Source organism: Phoenix dactylifera, chromosome 12 (assembly GCF_051530095.1).
Source record: "Phoenix dactylifera cultivar Ajwa chromosome 12, Ajwa_hap1_PhDact_Kaust_v1.1, whole genome shotgun sequence".
Classification (NCBI taxonomy): Eukaryota; Viridiplantae; Streptophyta; class Magnoliopsida; order Arecales; family Arecaceae; genus Phoenix; species Phoenix dactylifera.
In genome coordinates, this window is record NC_143201.1 from 7,636,700 (window position 1) to 7,649,751 (window position 13,052).

The window sequence follows — 13,052 nt, forward strand, 5'->3', positions numbered from 1 at the left end:
ATGCAAACACTGAATAATATGTCTGGTCTACTAGCAGTAAGGTAAAGTAAAGACCCTATCATACCTCTGTACAATTTGCAGTCTACACTTTTACCTTTTTCATCTTTGTCAAGCTTGCAACTTGAGCCCATGGGTGTGCTGATTTCCTTTGCATCCTTCATCTTGAACTTCTCCAATATTTCCTTGATGTATTTGGACTGACTGATGAAGATGCCTTCCTCTGATTGTTTTATTTGTAGCCCAAGGAAGAAGTTGAGCTCACCCATCATGCTCATTTCAAATTCTCCCTGCATAAGCTTAGCAAACTCTTGACAAAGACTATCATTAGTAGCATCAAAAATTATATCATCCACATAAATTTGCACAAGCAATAAGTCATTTCCTTTTCTTTTAATGAAGAGTGTTTTGTCTACATTTCCTCTTTTAAACTTATTTTCAATTAGAAAATTACTTAATCTTTCATACCACGCCCTAGGGGCTTGCTTAAGTCCATACAATGCTTTATGCAATTTAAAAACATAATCTGGATGTAAGTGGTTTTCAAAACCTGGAGGTTATTCTACATAAACTTCCTCCATTATATAACCATTTAAAAAGGCACTTTTTACATCCATTTGATAGAGTTTGAAATCCATGAAGCATGCATATGCCAAAAGTAGTCTAATAGCCTCTAACCTGGCAACATGAGCAAAAGTTTCATCAAAATCTATGCCTTCCTCCTGATTGTAGCCTTTGGCTACTAGCCTAGCTTTGTTTCTTATTACTATTCCATCTTCATCTAGTTTATTTCTATATACCCACTTGGTGCCTATAATTGAAACATTAGGGGGTCTTTTCATTAGTGTCCAAACTTGATTTCTTTCAAATTGGTTTAATTCCTCTTGCATAGCATTTATCCAATTTTCATCTTTTTCGGCTTCTTCTAGTGATTTAGGCTCCATCTGTGAAACGAATGCAAGATAATTACTAGTGTTTCTTAAAGAGGATCTTGTCCTTACCCCTTGTGAAGGGTCACCAAGGATTAGATCCCTTGGATGACCATGTGCATACCTCCATTTCCTAGGAAGATCTTGATTTCTCGCTGGGGGTTGATCTTCTTCATCTTGTTGAATTGTATCTTCTTTGATTTCATCCTCATGTTGTTTGTCTTGTATGGAGAATTCCTTCATTCTGTCTTCAAGTATACCTGCATCACCATCTTCTTCTTTTCTAAAAGAATCTCCATTAGCTTCATCAAAAACAACATGAATGGATTCTTCAACAACGAGAGTTTTCTTGTTGAAGACCCTGTATGCTCTACTAGATGAGGAATAACCTAAGAAGATCCCCTCATCTGATTTAGCACTAAACTTACTTAGATTGTCCTTTCCATTGTTTAAAATAAAGCAGCGACAACCGAAAACATGAAAATAACTTATATTGGGCTTCTTATTTTTCAGCAACTCATAAGGTATTTTCTTTAAGATAGATCTAACTAAAGCACGGTTTAAAATATGGCAGGCAGTATTGATTGCTTCAGCCCAAATAAACTTTGGTAGATCCGATTCGCACAACATGGTACGAGCCATTTCTGCTAGTGTGCGATTCTTCCTTTCTACCACCCCATTTTGTTGGGGTGTCCTAGGGGCCGAAAAATTGTGATTGATACCGTTTTCTTCACAAAATTTTTCAAAATGCTGATTTTCAAACTCGGTACCATGATCACTCCTAATTGCTTTTAGTTTAAGATTAAGTTCATTCGAAATCCTATTATGAAACTTGATAAAAGCGGAAAAGGACTCATCTTTGTGGGCAAGAAATGAAACCCATGTAAAACGTGAAAAGTCATCAACAATTACAAGACCAAACTTCTTACCCCCTAAACTAGCAGTTCTAGTGGGTCAAAATAAATCCATGTGAATTAGTTCTAAGGGTTTTGATGTTGAGACTATGTTCTTAGATTTGAAAGAGCTTCTTGTTTGTTTCCCTAGTTGACATGCAGCACAGATTTTATTCTTTTCAAAGTCTATTTTTGGTAGTCCTTTGACTAGATCTTTTGTAATCAATTTAGAAATTAAATCCATGCTAGCATGCCCTAACCTACGATGCCATAACCAGCTTGTCTCATTGACTTTGGCATCCATAGCTACAAGACATTGGCCATCCTTCATGGTGAGATCATCAAGATCTACCATGTAAACATTTCCACGCCTATGTCCCATAAGTATGATCTCATTATCAATTGAACTACTAATTATGCATAGGGAAGATTCAAATGACACTTTAAAGCCCTTGTCACAAAATTGACTTATACTTAATAAATTATGTTTTAATCCATTAACTAACAATACATTGTCAATAAATGAGGAGGATGATATGGAGATTTTACCAACGCCAATGATTTGCCCTTTAGCATTGTCTCCAAATGTGACTACTCCTCCTTCTTTTGATTTCAAGGTGACGAAAAGGCTCTTGTCACCGGTCATATGCCTTGAGCAACCGCTATCAAGATACCACATTCTCTTTTTGCTCCCGGCTGCAAGGCATACCTGCAAAATAATCATATGAAGCTCTTAGGTACCCAAGCTTTCTTGGGTCCTTCTTGGTTAGTGTAGTTGGTTCCCTTAGGCACCCACATTTTGGTTGTGTTTTTACCTTTTACAAGTGTATTCTTATTAGTTTGAATCTTTCTTTGAATGCAAGAATAAGCTTTATGTCCACTTTTCCCACAATAAAAGCATGTAGGTTTTTCAGTTTTGGCATCTTTTGCTTTTACAAAAAAGTTCTTTAGATATTTTTGTTGTTTGCTAGTTTTGTATCCTAATCCGGCTTTATTAAAAACAGCTCTTTGATTGGATAGAATAAGATTTAATTTTTTCGAGCTATGTGTAAATTTCTGCACAATTGGTTTGTACTTGTGTAGCTCATCTTTAAGGTCCAAATTTTCTTTAGCTAATTCTTTCTTATCATTTTTAAGGGATTCAACATTTTGTGCAAGTGAAGTATTACTATTGAGTAGGAATTTGACTTTTAGATTTAATTCCTTAATGAGTGTTTTTGCCATTTCATTTTCAATGCTAAGTTTTGAATTTTTATCCTTTAGGTCAATAATGCTATCATTTTTATAGCTCTCCTTTTCAATCAATAGGTTTTTAATATCATCCTTTAGTTTTTGATTGGAGGCCTTTAGTTCTTTATTTTTTACTCCTAACATACTACAATCATTCATGAGTTCTTGGAAAGCTTCATATAATTCTTCTAAAGTAAAATCTGTAGTTGAGCTTTGACATACCTCATCGTCGTCGAATGCCATGAAACACAAGTTGGCGGTCTCTTCCTTCTCTTCCTCGGAGGAGGATGTGTCACTATCATCCCAAGTCGCTTTCAACGCCTTCTTCTTCTTCTTTCCATAGTGCTTCTTCTGTTGAGGGCATTCGGAGCGGATGTGTCCCGGTCTCTTACAATCATAACATATGATTGGGTCTCTTTCTTTTTCTTTTTCCTTTTTCCAATCATTTCTCCCTCCAAACTTCTTTCTTGGGAAGGTCTTCTTTCTTCTTATGAATTTTTTGAACTTCCTTACTATTAAGCCCAAGTCTTCATCTTCACTTTCTTCTTCACTTTCACTACTTTCTTCTTCACAAACACTTGAAGTAGCCTTGAGGGCGATTGTCTTCTTCTTTGGCACATCTTCTTCATGTTGTTCTATTGTGAGCTCATGCGTCATCAATGAGCCCAATAGTTCTTCAAGTGCCAAGGTGTTGAGGTCTTTGGCTTCTATGATTGCCGTGACCTTCGCTTCCCAAACTTTTGGCAAGGACCTGAGAATTTTCCTCACAAGTTCTGAGTTAGTGTAAGATTTACCCAAATTCTTTAGACCATTTATTATATCAGTGAAGCGTGTGAACATGCATGAAATAGTTTCGTTGGGTTCCATCTTAAATAACTCATATTTGTGAACTAAAATGTTCATTTTAGACTCCTTGACTTGATTAGTACCCTCGTGGGTAACTTCAAGCCTATCCCATATTTCCTTGGCGGAACTATAGGTGGAGACTCTATTAAACTCATTTACATCTAGAGCACAAAACAATGAATTCATGGCTCTAGCATTGAGTTGAACCATCTTACTATCATTCTCATCCCAATCCTCCTCAGGTTTGGGAATCTGAACGCCATTAACTGTGTGAGATGGTTCGTGTGGTCCTTTGATTATAACCCTCCACAAGGCATAATCTTGTGCTTGAATAAAAATTCTCATTCTAGTCTTCCAATAGAAATAATTTGTCCCATTGAAGAGTGGAGGTCTATTGGTAGCCTGCCCCTCAGCAGGAACATTGTTGAAGGGTGTTGCCATCTTGATCTTTGGCAAAGACGGTTAGGTCTTCAAGAATACACAGAGCACCTGCTCTGATACCCCTTGTTGCCCAGAGATGGTCACCCAAGAGGGAGGTGAATTGGGTGTTTTAAAATTTTTGTCTAATTAAACTAAACACACAAGAGTATGTGCAAAAGTAAAATTAAAGTTGTAACCACAGTCAATCGCAAACGCAAGGGTTTATAGTGGTTCGGAGCTTCCACTGCTCCTACATCCACTCCCCAAACACCTTTGGAAATTTTCCACTATAATCAGCGATTACAGTCCGGTAGTTTTTCGAGTGAACTACCCAACTCGTTGTTTTACCCCGGGCTAACAACGAACCCTACAATCCCCCAATTTAACCTAGGCTTGGGACGCCTATCCCTTGTTCCAAGTGTTGAAAAAAAAAAACTTAAATGCGCACGCGGCCAAAATCTCGGGCCGCGTGCGCGTTTGAGAAAAGGTAACGCCCAGCGGGCGTTACGCATTTGAAAACGGACGCGTTTGAAAACGCGTCCGCAAATGACCAAACGGCCCCTGTAAAAACTCCTATTTAAACCCCTTGATTTCATCTCTTTGGAAGCACGAAAAATTTCAGAAAAATAGTGGAAAAATTCTGGAAAAATTCTTCTCCCTCTTAGCCACTTCCAAATTTTATTTTTACATTTTATTCAGTTTATTTAGTTCTTTTCATTCCGTTCTTTGCTGGATCTGCAAGTTCGATCGGGTTCGCTTTGACTTCTTCCGAGACGTGCCGAAGAAGAAGTTGTAGGGTTGTCGTATCTCCGAGAAGAATTGCCGGGTGACCCGTACGTGGGGGCAAATACTTCTTTGGGACAGCGTCTACGCGCTTCGACCTGCCTTCAATCAGGCTACTTTCTTCTACTTTTATTTTTAATTTAATATTAGTAGATTTGTAGGATTTGAAATTCTATAATATAAATTTATTAAATGCATAGATTTATTTTGTGCTAGAATAGATTTATTTTGCATTAAAATAGAATTATTTGGATGCCGAATGATATGCATGTATATTATTCCCTTTAAGATTTTCCATTAATTGAATTAATAGAATTATTGTTTATTTATATGATATATTGCTAACAATCCAAAGAAGTATTTGCTTTTGTTAGTAATATATAATTAATTAAATTTTTTTATTACAATTGTGGCATATTAGATTTTAATTGTAATAATTATTTTTGCTAGCACATCATTAATAATAAATTATTCTAAAGAGGTAATAATTTGGTTAACCTCCAAGAGGTTTATTATACCTCCATTTGGACTCCTCAAGGAGTAATTTCCAGATCCCATTCAAACGGAAAATTCGGAAATTGGTTGATACATAATAATTAATCTATTGAATTGACCTATTAGATCTCAATCAATTATTTTAATAAAGGAATAAATCTTTTAATTCATTGAATTGACTTATTAGATCTCAATCAATTATTCTAATAAAGAAATAAATCTTTTAATTCATTGAATTGACATCTTAATTACATAATTGATTTGCTACAAAATTAGTAATTAATTATTCTAATAAGAAAATAAATCAATTCTAATATATATAATTTATTGAATTGATAAATTAGATTTCAATTACAATAATTGTTTTGCTAGAATTAAATTTAGTAATCAATCGTTACTAATTCGGAAAGGTCAAACGAAAAATTCAAAAATTAGTTAATTCGTTTAAATTTGCATTTAGGTTATTTTAAATATTGAATTTGTGTGATTTCTAGTGATTATATCCACTAACTAATAGTGTCTAAGAAAAGCTTGTCAAAAAGGCATACGTGCCTAAGAAAGGCTGGTACTTAAGTGAGCCTAGTGCTCCACCACCGATCTGGAGCTGATCTGGCTATTAGTTTTTTGAATATATCAATTAGACATCCAAAGTTCAATATAAATATTAGTGCAACCTTTTGACATAGATTTTTTGCCTTCAATCAGGTTTCTGTCACTATTCTGTAACCCTGATCCGATGGCCTCAAACACTAGTGACCATCTTAGTGCCAAACCTGAAAAATTTGATGGCCATAACTTTAGGAGGTGGCAGAATCAAATGCGGTTCTGGCTCACCACATTAGGGTTAATCTCAGCCATAGGTGAAAGTACGACCGAAGTTGATAATGGGTCCAACCCAACTACCTCTTCCAACACTGAACATTCTGCCTCCACTAGCACACCCTCTAGGACACCTGATGAGATAGATTATCATTGTATCCATAGAATTCTAGGTGCTCTTTCTGAGAGGCTGTATGATATCTATTACACAGCCAAGAGTGCCAAAGAACTCTGGGACACCCTAGATAGCAAATATGGTCTTGATGATGCTGGGGTAAAGAGGTTCAAGGCCTCCGATTTCAATAAGTTTAGGATGGTGGACTCAAAGCCTATGAATGACCAAATTCATGAATTTGAAACCCTGATCCACCAGCTTAGGGCTAATGGAACCAATTTGGATGAATCATTCCAGGTAGCCTGTCTGATAGATAAACTACCTACTTCCTGGTCTGATTTTGCCAAGACCCTGAGCCATACCCAAGGAGTTCTCACCCTAACCCAAGTCTTAAACTCCATTAGGATTGAAGAGCAGCATAGGCTTAGAAATAATACCTCTACTGGACCCAAAAATAATGCATATAATGTAGAAGCTCCTCCTAAGAAAAATCAGAACCGACCCTTCCGTAAGAATTTCAAGAAGAAACCCTACAACCCTAGAAACCCTGACCACCACTACAATGGGAAGCCTATTCAATCCCAGGAGCAGAAGAAGAAAAAAGAGGAAGGTGGTGCTCGTTTCTGTTATGTGTGTGGTCGGACCAACCATTTGTCTCCCCAGTGCTTCTATAAGAAAACTGCACCTCTTCAATCTAAGAAGAAGGGTCCACACACATCCAGTGCTCAAGTCAACATGGTGACTTCCGGCGCTGGCTCCTCTGATACAGCTTTCAGGTCTGTTTCCTTCACTCCTGAAGTTAACATGACTTTACAATCACTAGATTGGTGGATTGATACCGGAGCTGGTATTCATATTTGTTCGGATCGTTCCTGGTTTTCTTCTTACCAGATCTCAAGTGGAGGAGCTGTGATCATGGCAAACAGCTCGGAGGCACGTGTGTTAGGAGTAGGACGTGTGGACTTAAAGCTTACCTCTGAAAAAGTCCTGTCACTGCACGGCGTCCAACATGTTCCAGTTGTTAGGAGAAACCTCATTAGTGGTTCTTTGCTTGTCCAGCAAGGCTTTCGTCTTGTTTTTGAGTCCAATAAGGTTGTAATTTCTCATGGTGTTATGTTTATTGGAAAAGGATTCCTTAGTGAAGGATTGTTCAAATTGAATGTAATAGCTCCTTCAATAAATGAAAATCCTTTGATTATGAATATAGAGCCTCCTTCTATTTGGCATGGTAGATTAGGTCATATAAATTATAATTCAATTAAGCAACTTATGAACCTAAATCTAATACCAAAAAGTGATCTCAAGAACCATGAGAAATGTCAAATTTGTGTAGAAGCTAAACTCCCTAGGAAGCCTTTTAAATCCGTTAATAGGGATTCAGATCTATTAGAGTTGATCCATAGTGATGTTTGTGACTCTGGTAGAACTTCTAGAGGAGGTAACAAATATTTTGTGACCTTCATAGATGATCTATCCAAATTCTGTTATATCTATCTAATTAAAACCAAGGATGAGGTGCTCAGCAAATTTAAAATATTTAAGATCGAAGCTGAGAACCAACAAGAAAAGAAAATTAAAATTCTGAGATCAGATCGGGGAGGTGAATATACATCCAATGATATAACTCAATTTTGTGAAGATCATGGAATCATTCATGAAGTGACTGCACCCTATTCTCCCCAATCAAATGGAGTAGCAGAAAGGAAGAATAGGACTTTAATGGATATGGTGAACTCCATGCTTATAAGCTCAGGAGTGCCAGAAAATTTGTGGGGGGAAGCACTTGTTTCAGCCTGTTATATCCTTAATAGGATTCCCTCTAAAAATAATGATCTAACACCATATGAAGTTTGGAAACATAGAAAACATAATCTTAGCTATTTGAAAGTATGGGGGTGCTTGGCAAAAGTTAAAATACCTGATTTTAAGAGAAAGAAAATAGGGCCTAAAACAGTGGATGCCATATTCATAGGTTATGCAGCCAATAGTAATGCCAATAGATTTCTAGTAATAAATTCAGAAGAAAGTGATATTAGTAACAACACCATCATAGAAGCCAGAGATGCAACATATTTTGAAGGCACCTTTCCACTTAAGACTAGAGTAGATAGTGGTATAGCTAGTAGCTCTAGTAAAGTAAGGACAAGTGAAGTAGAAGTAGAAGCAGATCCTAGAAGGAGTAAGAGATCCAGGGTAGAGAAAACATTTGGAGATGACTTCTATACTTTTCTTATAGAGGACTCTCCAACTACCTTTGAGGACGCAATGAAATCCTTGGATTCACCTTTTTGGAAAGAAGCTGTGGATAATGAGATGCAGTCAATTATCCAAAATCATACTTGGGAATTGACTGATCTTCCTCCTGGTTGTAAAACTATAGGGTGCAAATGAATCTTTAAGAAGAAACTTAGGCCTGATGGCTCTGTAGATAAATTTAAGGCTAGATTAGTTGCCAAGGGCTTTACTCAGAGACCTGGGGTAGATTTCTTTGATGTTTATGCACCTGTAGCTAGGATTACTACTATTAGAGTCCTTATAGCATTAGCCTCCATTCATAAATTAGTGATTCATCAGATGGATGTTAAGACAGCTTTTCTAAATGGAGACTTAAATGAAGAAATTTATATGGACCAGCCAGAGGGATTTAAAATTCCAGGCCAAGAAAATAAAGTTTGCAGACTAGTCAGATCTCTTTATGGTCTTAAACAAGCACCCAAGCAATGGCACTTGAAATTTGATGAAACCATACTGACATTTGGATTTAAAATCAATAGTACAGACGAATGTGTATACCACAAGAGAGTTGGACACAAATTTGTGATCTTGTGCCTCTATGTAGATGATATACTGATCTTTGGGACAGATCTTCAGATAATTGATGAAGTAAAACAATTCTTAACTCATAAGTTTGATATGAAAGACTTGGGACAAGCTGACTTAATTTTAAATACCAAAATAATTAGAAGTGTAAAAAGTATTGAGTTATCCCAAAGTCATTATGTTGACAAGATACTTAATAAATTTAATTATTCCGATTGTCAGCCTGTCTCTACTCCATTTGATCCCTCTACTCATCTTAAGAAGAACTTAGGAACTCCTGTCCTTCAAAGCCTATATGCTCAAATCATAGGCTCACTAGGATTCCTAACAAACTACACCAGGCCAGACATAGCATATGCTGTAAATAGACTTAGTAGATATACTATTAATCCAAATAGAGATCACTGGACAGCATTAGAGAGAATTCTTAGGTATCTTAAGGGTACCAAGTCCTATAGTTTGCACTTTAGTGGGTTTCCTGCTGTTCTAGAAGGCTATAGTGATGCCAACTGGATCAGCGATACCTTAGATGTTAAATCCACCACTGGATACGTCTTTCTCCTAGGAGGTGCTGCTGTGTCTTGGAAATCCACCAAACAAACCTTAATATCTAGGAGTACCATGGAGTCTGAACTGATAGCTTTAGACACTACTAGTACTGAGGCTGAGTGGCTCAGAGATCTACTAATAGACCTTCCTGTAGATGAGTCACCTTTACCACCTGTCTCCTTACATTGTGACTGTAAATCTGCAATAGATAAGTGCAACCAAGAAAATGCCAATGTAAAAATGAACAGGCACTTAAAAGTGCGTCATAAATCATTAAGATATAAATTAAAAAATAATGTTGTTGCCTTAAATTTTGTTAAATCAGAAAATAACTTGGCTGATCAGCTTACTAAAGGCTTGTCTAGAACAGTAGTTCTAGAGTCGTCGAGGGGGATGGGGCTTAGCCCATAAAGATAGATCACCACGGTGGGAACCCAACCTTAAAAGGTTCAATGGGTAGAAACAAACCGGAGTGTGACTAAGAGGAGCACTATTTCATGTTTTCCTCATCCCTATGGCGCTAGTGCTCATAAAAGCAAGCGGTAGGATGAGTTCGTTTGTATAACTCTTAATGAGTCCGAGACCCAAGAGGCAGGAGCTTCCTTGCTAGCTTCCTTATTAGGACTCACCTATATGTGCAGTCGTGAGGCCGCGATTATGGGAAATGGGCGATTCCCTAAAAAGCACATGATAGATATCTGCGCATGGCCATAACAGCGCAACCCGCTTAGAACCCAGATCGGGCTATATTATGTGTGTTGTTGATTTAATCTGAGCCATGGACCGAGGTTCAAGGTTAAGACCACCTTGGCTCCACAGATGTAATCAATTGTCACTAAGTGAAGGTTCAAACCGAAAGGTACCTACACCTATTACATAATATAAGATATCCAGCATTTTATTTTGATTTTAAAATTATTTAAGTTTTTTTTTGTGGGGGATTGTTGAAAAAAAAAAAACTTAAATGCGCACGCGGCCAAAATCTCGGGCCGCGTGCGCGTTTGAGAAAAGGTAACGCCCAGCGGGCGTTACGCATTTGAAAACGGACGCGTTTGAAAACGCGTCCGCAAATGACCAAACGGCCCCTGTAAAAACTCCTATTTAAACCCCTTGATTTCATCTCTTTGGAAGCACGAAAAATTTCAGAAAAATAGTGGAAAAATTCTTCTCCCTCTTAGCCACTTCCAAATTTTATTTTTACATTTTATTCAGTTTATTTAGTTCTTTTCATTCCGTTCTTTGCTGGATCTGCAAGTTCGATCGGGTTCGCTTTGACTTCTTCCGAGACGTGCCGAAGAAGAAGTTGTAGGGTCGTCGTATCTCCGAGAAGGATTGCCGGGTGACCCGTACGTGGGGGCAAATACTTCTTTGGGACAGCGTCTACGCGCTTCGACCTGCCTTCAATCAGGCTACTTTCTTCTACTTTTATTTTTAATTTAATATTAGTAGATTTGTAGGATTTGAAATTCTATAATATAAATTTATTAAATGCATAGATTTATTTTGTGCTAGAATAGATTTATTTTGCATTAAAATAGAATTATTTGGATGCCGAATGATATGCATGTATATTATTCCCTTTAAGATTTTCCATTAATTGAATTAATAGAATTATTGTTTATTTATATGATATATTGCTAACACCAAGTCCCCTGACTGGAACAAGTACAATATTCAAGTGTTTTACAAGAATTTAAAAGCTCTTATGAAAGCAAATAAAACAGTGAAGAACAACAAAACCGGAAGAACCCTCTTTGCCGTTGAAAGCGTGGGTGATGGTGGTTCTTCCGATGTGGATCACGTTGGCTTGAATGCGAGCTTTGATTGCCGAGTGGGAGTGAGTAGATAAGCACGAAATCAGATGAAGAAGACTTGAATGCTCTTGATTTCTCCTCTTGAAAGCACCAACTCCCTTGAAAACCTTTCCCTTTCTTCTCTCTTAAATGATCTTATGTTTGGTTGGTGAGAAATTATTTAAAGGCACTTAAAAGCTCCTTTTTATACTCCTACAAGCAATAGATCCGTTAGACACAAAAATATAGCCGTTTGAATTTCAAACAAACCTGCAAAAGTGTGTCAGTCGCGTCCCAGGCGTTCCGGAGACGTCTCCGCTTGAACGAGAGACGTCTCGGCTGTATAAAAAATCTTTTGACGATGTTGGAGTCGACTCGGCGCTTTCTGGGGACGACTCCGAAGAAGAACAGCTCGATTTCTTGTTTTTCTGTTTTTCTGAGAGAGTCGGCTCGCGTGCCTCGGGGGATGTCTCAGGATTTTTGTACTTTATGCGTGGGGACGACTCCGCGACGTCGGGGACGACTCCGACGTTTTCTCAACGAAAAACCAAGTCCTCTGGAATCCCTGAGAGAGTCGACTTCGCGTCCTTCGGAGACGACTCGCGCGCATCCCTTGAAATCGGCCTTTCTGCCGTCTCTGAGAGAGTCGACTCCGGAAAGCCGGGAGTCGACTCCGACCCTGCGAGACGCCTCGGCAGGTGCCGGGGACGTCTCCAGACGTGCCAGTTTCTTCTCTACGTGCCAGAGACGTCTCTGGAACAAACCGGAGACGTCTCGGCTGCCCCTGATCTGTTTTCTTCATCTCAAAAATCTTCAATAAATCCTCCGAAAAATATGGGAACATGCCTTGACAATTCTTAACAATATTCTTAGTTAAACACTTGAAATGCTCAAGTAAATTGTTAATATAAAGGGAATTATACTCTAGTGTTTTGTATTCATCAAAATCCATTAGGGGGTCAACAGATACTCAACATCGTATTTGGCAAATATTGGAAACTTGACAATGTAATATATTTTGGGTTTTTATACAGCAGCCCAACATAGAAAAGTTCTGGCTGGTTTTATATAACATGTACATGGCTTGGGTTGGTCATATTGTACCCATCAAACATGCAATGCATTCATAAAGATTTGTTTATTATAAATTGGCTGAATAGTGTGGGGTAGATTATGAATCTTATGTTTTTTCATATTATTAAAATTCTCATGATGTGGGCACCTCAAAATCCTCTTAGAATACCTCCTTGCAGTACAGGAGGTACTGCATTTAAATCCCCCACTGGTTCCCTAGAGATCCAATGAAGAATAATGTTGGTGGCTAGTTCTTGTTGGCCTGAGCTTAGTTAGTGCAACCCCTCTT